We start from the raw sequence: 14049 nt of genomic DNA on the forward strand, positions 1-14049 counted from the left end.
CTTATTGACTTGTCTACCATCTCTAATGAGAAAGTGGCAGTTTGTACCTCAAAGATTCTCAGTTTTTCCATTACAGAGAGTGGCATAAGATTTATACCTGACCCCAGGTCACACAGAGCCTTCTCAAAAGTCATGGTGCCCATGGTACATGATATTAAGAATTTACCAGGATCTTGTTTCTTTTGAGGTAAAGTTTGCTGAACCCATGTATCTAGTTTACTAATGAGCAAGGGAGATTCGCCTTCCCAAGTCTCATTACCAAACAACTTGGCATTCATCTTCATGATGGCTCCTAGATATTGAGCAACTTGCTCTCCAGTTACATCTTCATCCTCTTCAGAGGAAGAATAGTTCTCAGAGCTCATGAATGGTAGAAGGAGGTTTAATGGAATCTCTATGGTCTCTATATGAGCCTCAGATTCCTTTTTTGGTCTTCAATAGGGAACTCCTTCTTGTCTAGGAGACATCCCATGAGGTCTTCCTCATTGGGATTCATGTCCTCCCCTTCCTCTCTAGGTTCGGCCATTTTGATTATGTCAATGGCCTTGCACTCTCTTTTCGGATTCTCTTCAGTATTGCTTGGGAGAGTATTAGGAGGAGTTTCAGTAATTTTCTTACTCAGCTGGCCCACTTGTGCCTCCAAATTTCTGATGGAGGACCTTGTTTCACTTATGAAACTTAAAGTGGCCTTAGATAGATCAGAGACTATGTTTGCTAAGCTAGAGGGGCTCTGCTTAGAATTCTCTGTCTGTTGCTGAGAAGATAATGGAAAAGGCTTGCTATTGCTAAGCCTGTTTCTTCCACCATTATTAAAGCCTTATTGAGGCCTTTGTTGATCCTTCCATGAGAAATTTGGATGATTTCTCCATGAGAAATTATAGATGTTTCCATAGGGTTCACCCATGTAATTTACCTCTGCCATTGCAGGGTTCTCAAGATCATAAGCTTCTTCTTCAGAAGATGCTTCTTTAGTATTGTTAGATGCATTTTGCAATCTATTCAGACTCTGAGAAATCATGTTGACTTGCTGAGTCAACATTTTGTTCTGAGCCAATATGGCATTCAGAGCATCAATTTCAAGAACTCCCCTCTTCTAAGGCGTCTCATTACTCACAAGATTCCTCTCAGAGGTGTACATGAATTGGTTATTTGTAACCATGTCAATGAGTTCTTGAGCTTCTACAGGCGTTTTCTTTAGGTAAATGGATCCACCTGCAGAATGGTCCAGTGACATCTTAGAGAACTTAGATAGACCATAATAGAATATATCCAAAATGGTCCACTCTGAAAGCATGTCAGAAGGACACCTTTTGGTCATATGCTTGTATCTTTTCCAAGCTTCATAGAGGGATTCACCATCTTTTTGTTTGAAGGTCTGAACATCCACTCTAAACTTTCTCAGCTTTTGAGGAGGAAAGAACTTAGCCAAGAAGGCTGTGACCAGCTTATCCCAAGAGTCCAAGCTATCTTTAGGTTGAGAGTCCAACCATGTTCTAGCCTTGTCTCTTATAGCAAAAGGGAAAAGCATGAGCCTGTAAACTTCAGGATCTACTCTATTAGTCTTAACAGTCTCACAGATCTGCAAGAATTCAGTTAAAAACTGATAGGGATCTTCTGATAGAAGTCTATGGAACTTGCAGTTCTGTTGCATTAGAGCAACTAATTGAGGTTTCAGCTCAAAATTGTTTGCTCCAATGGCAGGGATTGAGATGCTTCTTCCATCAAACTTGGAAGTGGGTGTAGTATAGTCACAAAGCATCCTCTTTGCATTATTATTTTCGGCTGCCATCTCCTCTTCCTTTTCAAAAATTTCTGTAAGGTTGTCTTTGGATTGTTGTAATTTAGCTTCTCTTAGTTTCCTCTTCAGAGTCCTTTTAGGTTCAGGATCTGCTTCAACAAGAATGTCCTTATCTTTGATCCTGCTCATATGAAAAAGAAGGGAACAGAAAATAATAATAGGGATCCTCTTTACCACAGTAGAGAGATTCCTTTATGTTAGTAGAAGAAGAAAAGAATAGAAGAAGGAAAAGAGGAAAATTTGAACTCAGAGAGGAAGAGGGGGTTCGAATTTTAAGATGAAGAGAAGTGTTAGTAAATGAATAAATAAATAGAAAGAGATGAGAGAGGGAGAAATTTGAAAATAAGTTTTGAAAAAGGGTTAGTGATTTTCGAAAATTAAGAGAAGAGAAACAATTAAAATTAAAATTTGAAACAATTAGTTAATTAAATGAACTTTGAAAAAGAAGGAGGTAATTTTCGAAAATTAGAGAGAGGAAAGTAGTTAGGTGGTTTTGAAAAAGATAAGAAATAGTAAAGCAAACAAAAAGTCAACTAGTTAGTTGAAAAAGATTTGAAATTCAATTTTGAAAAGATAAGAAGTTAGAAAAGATATTTTGAAATCAGATTTTTGAAAAATATATGATTTGAAAAAGATATTTTAAAAAGATATGATTGAAAAAGATATTTTGAAAAATATTTAATTTTTAAAATTAAAATTGATTACTTGACTAACAAGAAACTAAAAGATATGATTCTAGAATTTAAAGATTGAACTTTTCTTAACAAGAAAGTAACAAACTTCAAATTTTTTGAATCAATCACATTAATTGTTAGTAAAATTTTCGAAACTTTGAAATAAAGATAAGAAAAAGATTTTGAAAAATAATTTTAAATATTCGAAAATCATAAAAGAAAAATGAAAAAGATTTGATTTTTGAAAAAGATTTTGAAAAGATAGGATTTTTTAAAATTGAAAATTTGACGTGACTTATAAGAAATAGCTAAGTTTTAAAAATTTTTGACTAAGTCAACTCAAATTTTCGAAATTTATGAGAGAAAAAAGGAGAAGATATATTTTTTTTATTTTTGAATTTTTAATGATGAGAGAAAAAAACACAAAAATGACCCAAAACATGAAAATTTTGGATCAAAACACATGATGCATGCAAGAACACTTTGAATGTCAAGATGAACACCAAGAACACTTTGAAGATCAAGATGAACATTAAGACTTATTTTTGAAAATTTTCAAGAAAAGAAAAACATGCAAGACACCAAACTTAAAAATTTTTCATGTTTAGACACTATGAATGCAAAAATGCATATGAAAAATAACAAAAAACACAAAACAAGAAAATTTAAAGATCAAATAAGAAGACTTGTCAAGAACAACTTGAAGATCATGAAGAACACATGCATGAATTTTCGAAAAATGCATAAATTTTTAAAAACATGCAATTGACACCAAACTAAAAAATTGAAACTAGACTCAAACAAGAAACACAAAAATATTTTTGGTTTTTATGATTTTATTAAATTTTTTTTTGGATTTTTCAAAAATTAATTTTTGGAAAATTGAAAATAAATAAAAAATTTTGAAAGATTTTTGAAAACTTTTTTGAAAAGAAAATTACCTAATCTGAGCAACAGGATGAACCGTCAGTTGTCCAAACTCGAACAATCCCCGGCAACGGCGCCAAAAACTTGGTGCACGAAATTGTGATCATCAACAATAGCGCCAAAAACTTGGTAGTGCTCTCAAATGTGAATTACACTTTATCACAACTTCACATAACTAACCAGCAAGTGCACTGGGTCATCCAATTAATACCTTACGTGAGTAAGGGTCGATCCCACGGAGATTATTGGTATGAAGCAAGCTACGGTCATCTTGTAAATCTCAGTTAGGCAGATTCAGATGGTTATAAAGGTTTCGAAATTAATAATAAATAAAGCATAAAATAAAATAGAGATACTTATGTAATTCAATGGTGGAAATTTCAAATAAGTTCATAGAGATGCAAGTTCCTATTGAATCTCTGCTTTCCTATTGCTTTCATCCAATTCTTCATACTCCTTTCCATGGCAAGATGTATATAGGGCATCACCGTTGTCAATGGCTACTTCCCATCCTCTCAGTAAAAAAGGTTCAAATGCTCTTTTCACAGCACAGCTAATCATCTGTCGGTTCTCGATCATGTCGGAATAGAATGCATTGATTCTTTTGCGTCTGTCACTACGCCCAACAATCACGAGTTTGAAGCTCGTCACAGTCATTCAATCCATGAATTCTACTCGGAATATCACAGACAAGGTTTAGACTTTTTGAATTCTCAAGAATGGCCGCCAAAGGGTTCTAGCTTATACCACGAAGATTCTGATTAAGGAATCCAAGAGATACTCGCTTGTTCTAAGGTAGAACGGAAGTGGTTGTCAGTCACGCGTTCATAGGTGAGAATGATGATGAGTGTCACGAATCATCACATCCATCAGGTTGAAGTGCAACGAATATCTTAAAACAAGAATAAGCTGAATTGAATAGAAAATAGTAGTAATTGCATTAAAACTCAAGGTACAGCAGAGCTCCACACCCTTAATCTATGGTGTGTAGAAACTCCACCGTTGAAAATACATAAGTGATGGTCCAGGCATGGCCGGATGGCCAGCCCCCAAAAACGTGATCAAAGGATCATAAGGTAATCCAAAAATAATCCAAAGATGTCTAATACAATAGTAAAATGTCCTATTTATACTAGACTAATTACTAGGGTTTACAAAAATAAGTCTAAATGCAGAAATCCACTTCCGGGGCCCACTTTGGTGTGTGCTTGGACTGAGCTTGAGCTTTACACATGTAGAGGCTTCTTCTGGAGTTAAACGCCAAGTTGTAACGTGTTTTTGGCATTTAACTCTGGTTTGTGACGTGTTTCTGGCGTTTTACTCCAGAATGCAGCATGGAACTGGCGTTGAACGCCACTTTACGTTGTCTTGATTCGAATAAAGTATGAACTATTATATATTGTTAGAAAGCTCTGGATGTCTACTTTCCAACTCTTTTGAGAGAGCTCTATTTGGAGTTTTGTAGCTCCAGAAAATCCATTTTGAGTGCAAGGAGGTCAGAATCCAACAACATCAGCAGTCCTTTTTAAGCCTAAATCAGATTTTTGCTCAGGTCCCTCAATTTCAGCTAGAAAATACCTGAAATCATAGAAAAATACACAAACTCATAGTAAAGTCCAGAAATGTGAATTTCGCATAAAAACTAATGAAAACATCCCTAAAAGTAGCTAAATCCTATTAAAAACTACCTAAAAATAATGCCAAAAAGTGTATAAATTATCCGCTCATCAGTGATAAACCACACAACAATCAAAACAAACTCTACGGAGAATCGGTCATAAATTAAAACTCAAAACAGCCACAACACATAAAAAATAACTTAACAAACAATAATAAAACACAAAAATTTATAAAATTATAAGCCTTGAATCTAAGCCTGACTAATCTATTAGAGAATCTATTCTCAAATTTTAGAACTACTACAGCATGCATATCATCAAGTATTGAGAATTCACTACAGATTTTAATTTAAAAAATTTTCATTTTCAATCTTTATTTACTTAACCTATCTAACTCTACTCTTAGGTTAATGAGATTAAATATTATCTAAGCTTAAAGCTTTTATTCTAACCAAAATATTAAACTAAAGGCCTAAATCACTCTAAAACCTATTACTTCACATACTTTTATAAATTCAAATCAAAATTTTAAAAAATAGTTTGTATAAATTACTAGACCTTATTTAAGCTAAGTAAAAAATGTAAATGTCTCTAAATTTAAGTTTTATTAGGACTTATATGATTTACTTTGTTAACTAATTAGTTGAGTATCTAACTAATTAGAAGTTTTAATTTGTTTATCATCAAACCTATTTTTATAAGTTTTCTAACTGATCCTAAATTATCATCTTAGCTCTTATTAGCAGTACTTATTAAACATAAAATTCAAACAATACAACAAACAAATCAATTTTGAATTTATTCTCAACTTTCAACACCAACAAATATCAATGGTCATTAGAAATTGATAATACCAAACCATAACTAAATTTAAGAAGTGAGAGAAGGGGATGCTACCTAGAAGGTGCAGTGGTAGAAGCGGCACCAACTACGGTAGTTCAGGACCAACAACGGCGGTTCGGTAGAAATGATGAATAGAGACAAGAGTTGGATGACGAGAGGGTGCCGTCGAAGGGGCTGCTAGAGAGAATGTTGAGGGAGAGATGACAAACCCCATTTTTAGTGTTTATCTTGTAAACCCCGCCAAAATTAGTAAATAATTATTTAATAAATTAAATTTTAATTAGAAAAATTAAAAATGCAAAACTAATATCAAAATAGGATAGTGCTCTTCAAAACGAGAATTTTGATACCAATTTCAAAAAAATTGGCCCAAAATTGGATCGGATAGGCCAAACCGGTTGAAGTGGGCCCAAAACCGAGCCCGTGGGTCCAACCGGACCCATAAGTTAAAATGGGCAGAAGCTCCTACTCCCCCATTTAGTAACAACGACGCCAAATAGAATTGGGGAGGAAGAGAGCTCCCTAAACCTCATCAATTCTTCCTTCCACCATAACTTCCCCGTTTGACCTCCGATCGTCGCACCATTCACGGCCACGCGTCCAACGCGTCGAGCTCTATATTTCTATCGGATCAATTTTACCGGTAAGCCCTAATTTCATTTCAGAATCTCTACCCCCTTTCTAATTGGGAAATTAAACCCTTGTGATAAAATCTTGCCCAATTTGGTGTTTTAGGTTCGATTTAGCTTGCAAAGCTTATTGGGCTTGAGTTGCTATACGTGTGGATACGGTAAGAACAACCTAAACCCTAACCAAATCTTGAATTTACTATGTGAAATCTGAAATTGAAGTGTACATGTGTATTAGGTGTGAATTAAGTAGATATATATGCATTGGAGTTGAATTGTGGGCATTTGGAAGCTTGGTGGTGATTTGAGCTAAGATTGTGGCTGGTTTCTCTAAGCTTGAGGGGTTGTGTCGTTATTTGTGTGGCTGTCTTGGACTAAATATAGTGATCGGCAAAGGTATAGTTTAGGTTTCGTGTGTTTAATATGTAAGGTTGTGTGAAAACTTAGGCTGGAGAACTATAGGATAAGTTGAAATGGTCTTATGCATTAAATGATTAGTTTTGTGATGTTAATGGTAAATTGATGATTGAGCTTATGTTAGAGTTAATGGATATGAGATGATTGGAATTCATGAGAATGAGTTATTGGTGTTAATGAATATGTATTATTGGAATTAATAATGGTGGGTTGATGATGTTATTGGTATATGTTAATGAGATTTTGTGGTTATGGCTTATTGAGTGGTTAATGATGATTTATGGGTTGTTATTAATGAATTGAAGAAGTAAGTTAATGAATTTTTAAAGTTGTAGCTTGTGGTTGGAATGGTGAATGTTGGAATTAATGTATGGATTTTATGGAATGGTGAGTATTAATGTGTTTGTAGTTAGTATTAATGAAGTGGGGCTTGATATGTTATAAATGTGCAGGTTTTGTGGGTAAAGATTGTGAATTTGGTAAAAAGTGGAGCTCGGTATATTTTGGTAAAAAATGAATTTCGATGAACTTTGGTAGTGCATAACTTGCTCCACAAATTTTGGATGAAGATGAGGTTTATTTCAAATTAAAGAAGGTTTTAAAAGCTTGAAAATGATATAAGGTTTGCGAAAAACCGAAATCTGTAGAGGAAGTTATGGACGCTGGAAATTCGGTGGGAAAAACTAAAATTTTGATTGTTGCAGCAGAACCAGGTTTTTTGGTGTGTGCCGACACACATTGTTGTGCGTACACACCCAACAGAAGCAGAAATTTTACTTGTGTGTATACATGCCTTTGTGCGCACGCACACCTGGCATTTTTCAAAAAGTGTGCGTACGCACGCCATTGTGCGCATGCACACACTAGGATAGGCCTTCTGTTGGTGGTGCTAGCACAGGTGAGGCGCATTCACACCAAGTAATGTGTGCGCACGCACGCATTCGTGCGCACGCACACGTCTTGATGTCTTTCTGAGCTATACCCACGCACACACCCTGTTTTCTAGCAGCTGTGTTTTTATGTTCTAAATATGATTTTGAACTTCTAAACCTCCATTTTTGCTTTGTTATCCCTAGATCTTACTAGTGAGCTTAGTAATTGGTGGACGGTAGGAATTTGGGGTAACTTGGAAATGAAGAAAGAGCTAAAATATGATGAGTTATAAGGAAGAGATGTGAATGTAAGTGAAGTTATGATGCCATGGCTTTGATGAATGATGAAACAATGATTATGAATATGAAATGGCTTATGAATGATGATATCTGAGATACGAGTTTCCCTGGGTAACAAAACCATGGCTTGCCACCACGTGTTCCAGGTTGAATCTTGATACTCTGTTGACCCTACGTCGTAAGGGTGATCGGGAACGTATAAATTTTCCGGTATGGATATCCCCCATTGAGTGATTAAATGATGAATGAATGTGAAATCTATGCATAGTCTCAGGAAGATGCGCAACGGGGTACAGTCTAAGATTTTCGGACTTATCGGGTTGGCTAGATAACCAACAGATGAGCCTCATCAGCCATAGGACAGGCATATATCTTGTGCATTTGTTTGTTTTGATTGATATGCATTACCTGAGATTGCCTAATTGAATATATATCCTGCTACCTGCTATACTTGCTACTTGCAATATCTGTTTCTTACTTGTGCGTGAACTTATTTGGTTGCTTGTCTCTACATGATTTACGGATGATGGAGGAATGGAGGAAGGGTGAAATGGCTTGGTGTTTGTGTTAGGTTTAAAAGTTAGTAAGTTTAGGAATGCGTAGATTACCTACCCCCTTTTATGGATTCTACTTAGAAATTAAGTTTTATAATTGTATGATGGAGTTCTATGATTGCCTCTGGCATTCACAGAACCTTATCTATTATATGCGTGGCACCTTTATCATGCTGAGAACCACCGGTTCTCACCCCATACTGTGTTGTTATTTTCTGATGCAGGTTGAGAGGCTCCTCGCTAGGCGTCTGGATCCCTGAAGCGGAGTAGTCCCTGGGTTATTTTGGGTTTTCTGTTTGTATATATATGTACCTAGGTACTTAGCTTGCTCTCCAAGAAACTTGTTTATTTTGTTTCTCATAGAGGTTGATGGAGAGCTAGGGTCTTATTTTGTATTTTGAGTATTTTGGGATACATATATATATATACTTATGTACTTAGCTTGCTCCCCAAGAAACTTGTTTATTTTGATCATCATAGAGGATGAGGGAGAGTTAGGGTCTTATTTTGTATTTTGAGTACGTTGGGACACTTGTATATATATATATATTCTCCGGCTAGCCTTGGCTTCGCAGGCTGAGTCAAGAGCTAGTTATGCTATATTCTTGGATTTCTTTTACTCTTCCGCTTATTCTTATCCTTAAGTTTTAGGTTTCTTAGCACGTAAGTAATTCTATTCCCTGAGCATTGCGCTTTTTATTTTGCGATTTTTGTTTACCCATTTTTCAAGGCTCCTAGTATATTATCTCTTTTTACTATTATATGTAAATATTTACTGATTAGAGGTCCATAACACTACACTATCTTTGTTCTACGACTTAAGCGTAAAACTCTGTGTAGTAGGGTGTTACGTATCTTGTGTCGAATTTAGAGGATTTTATCAACTTTTCTCATATTTATTCAATGAAATATCATGGTTTTGTGAATTTCTCCTAATTTGTGCTTAAGAGTGAAAGCATGTTTTTTAGACGTTTAAATTGCTAAATTTAATTCATTTTGATTTCACTCGATACCTTGATATATTTGTTAAGTGATTTCAGGTTTAAGAAGCAAGGATCGGATCAAGGGTAAGTCTATGGTGCTGACGCTATAATCATCATGTCATGCGGATCGTACGTAGTGCGGTTGGAATGTGACACGTGCATGTGTGTAGTTGCCAAAGAGACTGTGTTTGTAGGGTTGGACAGGACACAGTTGTTGTGTCATTGGGCTTGGGCCATGTCTTTTGGGTTGGACTAGTTGAACTTTGATAGATTAACGTATAACTAATTTATAATTACAATTATTCATTAATTTTAACCGTAAAATTTATAAATAAAACAAAAATAAAGCTGAAGGACGTGATAAATTAATAACTCATAGTGTGTTGTGTAGCAATTCTTTGTGATTATTTTAAAAATAATATATTAATAACCCATATTAATATTTTTTTAATCCTTTATAGTACAAATTAAATATAATATTTTTTTCTAAAATTAAAGAGACTAAATTATCAAAATTATTCTAAATTATTAAATCCTTGAGAAAAGTTTTTTTCAAACTTGTAAAAATTAAAATATTATTAAATATTTTAAATTATAATAAATATACCCAACCATTATATATTATAGAGAAAATTTTACTCTCCTCCTCTGAAAGATGCTAAAATGATACTCTCCTCCTCTTCATTTGTAAAATATATATTTCTCTCTCTTACAATTTTTAAAAAATTTCATCTTTAATCCATTTAAAATTTTTTGTGTTAATTAATGTTAACTTTATCCATGTTTAGGAAAAATAATTTTTTTTTATAAAAATACTCTTTAGTAAAAATTGTATTTTTTTGTCATTAAATTTTGCTTACGAAAATATCCTTTAATAAATTATTTTTTATTGATTAAATTGTATTTTTACCAAAATATTTTTAAAAAAAATTTAATAATTAAATTATTTTTTTCTAAGATACCCTTCAATAATTTTTTTAATTATTAAATTGTGATTTATCAAAATTTTTGTTAACAATTATTTTATATTTTACTATTAGTTTTTTGATATCAATATATATTATTTTAATATTAAATCAAAAAATTTTACCACTGTTAATATGTATAACAATTAATATATATATTGATATCAAAAAATTAATAGTAAAATATAACTATAATTGTTAACGAAAATTTTGGTAAAATTTTAATTTAATAATTAGAAAATTATTAAAGGGTATCTTAGAAAAAAATAATGTAATTATTAAAGAATATTTTAATAAGCAAAATTTAATGACAAAAAAATAAAATTTTTACTAAAGAATATTTTTGTAAAAAATAATTTTTTTTTGAAAAATGGATAAAAGTTAACATTAGTTAATACAAAAAATTTTAAATGAATTAAAGAGGAAGTTTTTTAAAAGTTACAAGGGAGAAAAATGTACATTTTTATAAATAGAAGAGAAGAAAGTGTCACTTTAGTATTTCTTAGAAAAGAAGAGTAGAATTTTCTCTATATTATATTATTATCAAAAAGAATTTTAACGATCAATATCATATGTCCTTTTAGGTAAAATATTTTTTTTCTTGGTCAACAAACAAAATAAACATCATTTAATAATGGATTTTTCCTTTTTTTTTCCTTGGTCAACATTAGCCTTTCTTCATCACGCCTAATTAATTAGCATTATGTGAAAATTACCCAATGTACCTAATACCAAGCCAAACTCCCAGACCCTTGTGTGCCCAATTCTCCTTCGTTACAGAACCACCTAAACATACGTAATTAATTAGCATCCAAAGAACCAAAACGGGATAGTTGGGCCCATCACAATGCGATGATAAACAACGTGAAACAGGTACATTTCCTACACACACAACAGCTTTATAGTGCAACACCTAGTGATAGAATCACATGGTGATTTTTATTATCAATACCATAAAATTTCCATTGGATCAAAGAAGTGAAGAAAAAGCATGCAAAGTGGAGAATTCATGAATAAATGAGGATTTAGTGAATTCATGGTGACGCCTACACGTGACCAGAGACTTTGCCAAGCGACGCGCATGCGTCACCCACGCGTACGCGTGACACTGGTCACGTGACCTCATTAAAGGAACATACTGGGGGCAATTTCTGAGCTCATCCAAGTCCAAATCCAACTTATTTCTGAAGCTATTTGATGTAGAATTCAAAAGGAAACAAGGAAGGAGCAATTATAGTAGTGTAGAAAACCTGCTTTAGGTTAGTTCTAAAGAGAGAATCTCTCTCTTCTCTCTAGAAATTAGGGTTCTTAGTTTAATTTCATCTTAGATTTAGGTTTTAATTCTTGTTTTCATCTAGTTTGTTTTACCTTTCGTTGTTCTTTTGCCTTAATTTCCTTAGTTTATCTAAGGGGGAAGAGACTTTGGAATTCGAATTTAGGGCATAATTACCATAGGATTTACCAGCGTATTTATTCGACGGTAAAGTTTCGCGGGTGCTCCAAATTTCAACATTTCACTAATCAAGGTTACCGTCAGATTTATCCACTTATAAATTCGATAGTAATGCTCACGCCAATTAATATTTTTTCCCCTCCAAATATTACCGGCGAATTTACCATCAGAAATTAGAATCCGGCAAATTTATTGCCAAATCCGCCAATAATCTGACGCTAACATCCGATGGTATTCAGCATTTTTCTTGTAGCTTGCTCTCTCCGTGTGTATGTGTGTATGTGTGTGTGATGGATTTAATGGAGGTGGATGATGACGGAACTGAGATGATGACGATGGTAATTTTGAATAATGATTTTTTTAAAAATGGTAATTATTAATTTTGATAAAGGGTAAATCTGTCCAATTTTTTTTACAAAAGAATGATTTTAATACTGTTATTAATATCGAGGATGATTTCAAACAAATAAAAATGTTAGAGATAATTTTGATTTCGATCCCAAACCATAGGGATCAAAAGAGGAGTCATCCCTTAAATATAAGGGTGCATCACCTTTTTTTAATCTTTAAATTGTAACATTTTTGTTTATTTTATTGTAGATTGAATGGATAATGAACTAAAACGTGATAAGTCTAATTAAATTTGTTATGATAGAAGAGAAAAACATATCTATATATTAATGTTTTAATATAAAATTTTATACTCGTTATTTTATATATGATTTTGATAAAAGACAGAAATTATAATGATAAATAAAAAATATATAATCAAAATTTTTTTATACATAAATCATAATTTATTTATGTTGAATTATATGTTAGAATATATTAAGTTATTTGTTCATCACCTATAAATAAAGTGTACTTTAATCATATTTCTCATATTGTGATACACAGAAGCTCATTATTTAGTCTTCTCTCTTAATTTTCTAATATAGTATAAAGATCTTAGTTTTTTTCAATGAAGAATAATCTTGTTTTTGATATATAAACCTTTTTTCCTTCTCCTGCATTGTTTTTCCTCTATTTTGATCACCTTTCCGATGTCATCTTGTGCCATTAGTCATACTTTCATATTCTTTACGTCGTTCCAAATCCAACAAACCAAACCCTGCCACCAACTGATGTCGAATACACTGCCACGTGTCATCTGGAGATCGTTGTCTCCCCTTTTCTCCATCATGTTTGTTGATGCAATTAATCCTAGTTGTTCAATTTGTGGGCAAACCATAACCATCCTCCTCATGCTTTGGTGGACGAAATTGTGATCATCAATGGCGCCATCAACATGGTACGCACAATTGTAATCTCAACTATTTATCACAACTTCGCACAACTAACCAGCAAGTGTACTAGGTCGTCCAAGTACTAAACCTTACGCGAGTAAGGGTCGATCCCACAGAGATTGTTGGTATGAAGCAAGCTATGGTCACCTTGTAAATCTTAGTCAGGCAAACTCAAATGGTTATGAATGATGAATAAAACATAAAGATAAAGATAGAGATACTTATGTATTTCATTGGTGGGAATTTCAGATAAGCGTATGAAGATGCTTGGTCCCTTCCGTCTCTCTGCTTTCCTACTATCTTCATCCAATCCTTCTTACTCCTTTCCATGGCAAGCTGTATGCAAGGGTTTCACCGTTGTCAGTGGCTACCTCCCATCCTCTCAGTGAAAATGTTCAACGCACCCTGTCACGGCATGGCTATTCAGCTGTCGGTTCTCGATTATGTCGGAATAGAATCCAATGGTTCTTTTGCGTCTGTCACTAATGCCCCACAATCGCGAGTTTGAAGCTCGTCACAGTCATTCAATCATCGAATCCTACTCAGAATACCACAGACAAGGTTTAGACCTTCCGGATTCTCTTGAATGCCGCCATCAGTTCTAGCTTATACCACGAAGATTCCGGTTAAAGAATCCAAGAGATATCCACCCAATCTAAGGTAGAACGGAGGTGGTTGTCAGGCACACGTTCATAGGTGAGAATGATGATGAGTGTCACGGATCATCAC

At 33.7% G+C, this 14049-nt stretch overlaps 1 non-coding gene across 1 annotated transcript; it reads left to right on the top strand.

Annotated features, from left to right (window-relative positions):
• Positions 1-1292: 1292 nt before the first annotated feature.
• On the top strand, positions 1293-1396 carry LOC127745297 (small nucleolar RNA R71). Its single transcript, XR_008006494.1, has one exon. It is a non-coding gene; the product is annotated as a small nucleolar RNA R71 (small nucleolar RNA).
• The last annotated feature ends 12653 nt before the right edge of the window (positions 1397-14049 follow it).

This window comes from Arachis duranensis, chromosome 2 (assembly GCF_000817695.3).
Source record: "Arachis duranensis cultivar V14167 chromosome 2, aradu.V14167.gnm2.J7QH, whole genome shotgun sequence".
NCBI lineage: Eukaryota > Viridiplantae > Streptophyta > Magnoliopsida > Fabales > Fabaceae > Arachis > Arachis duranensis.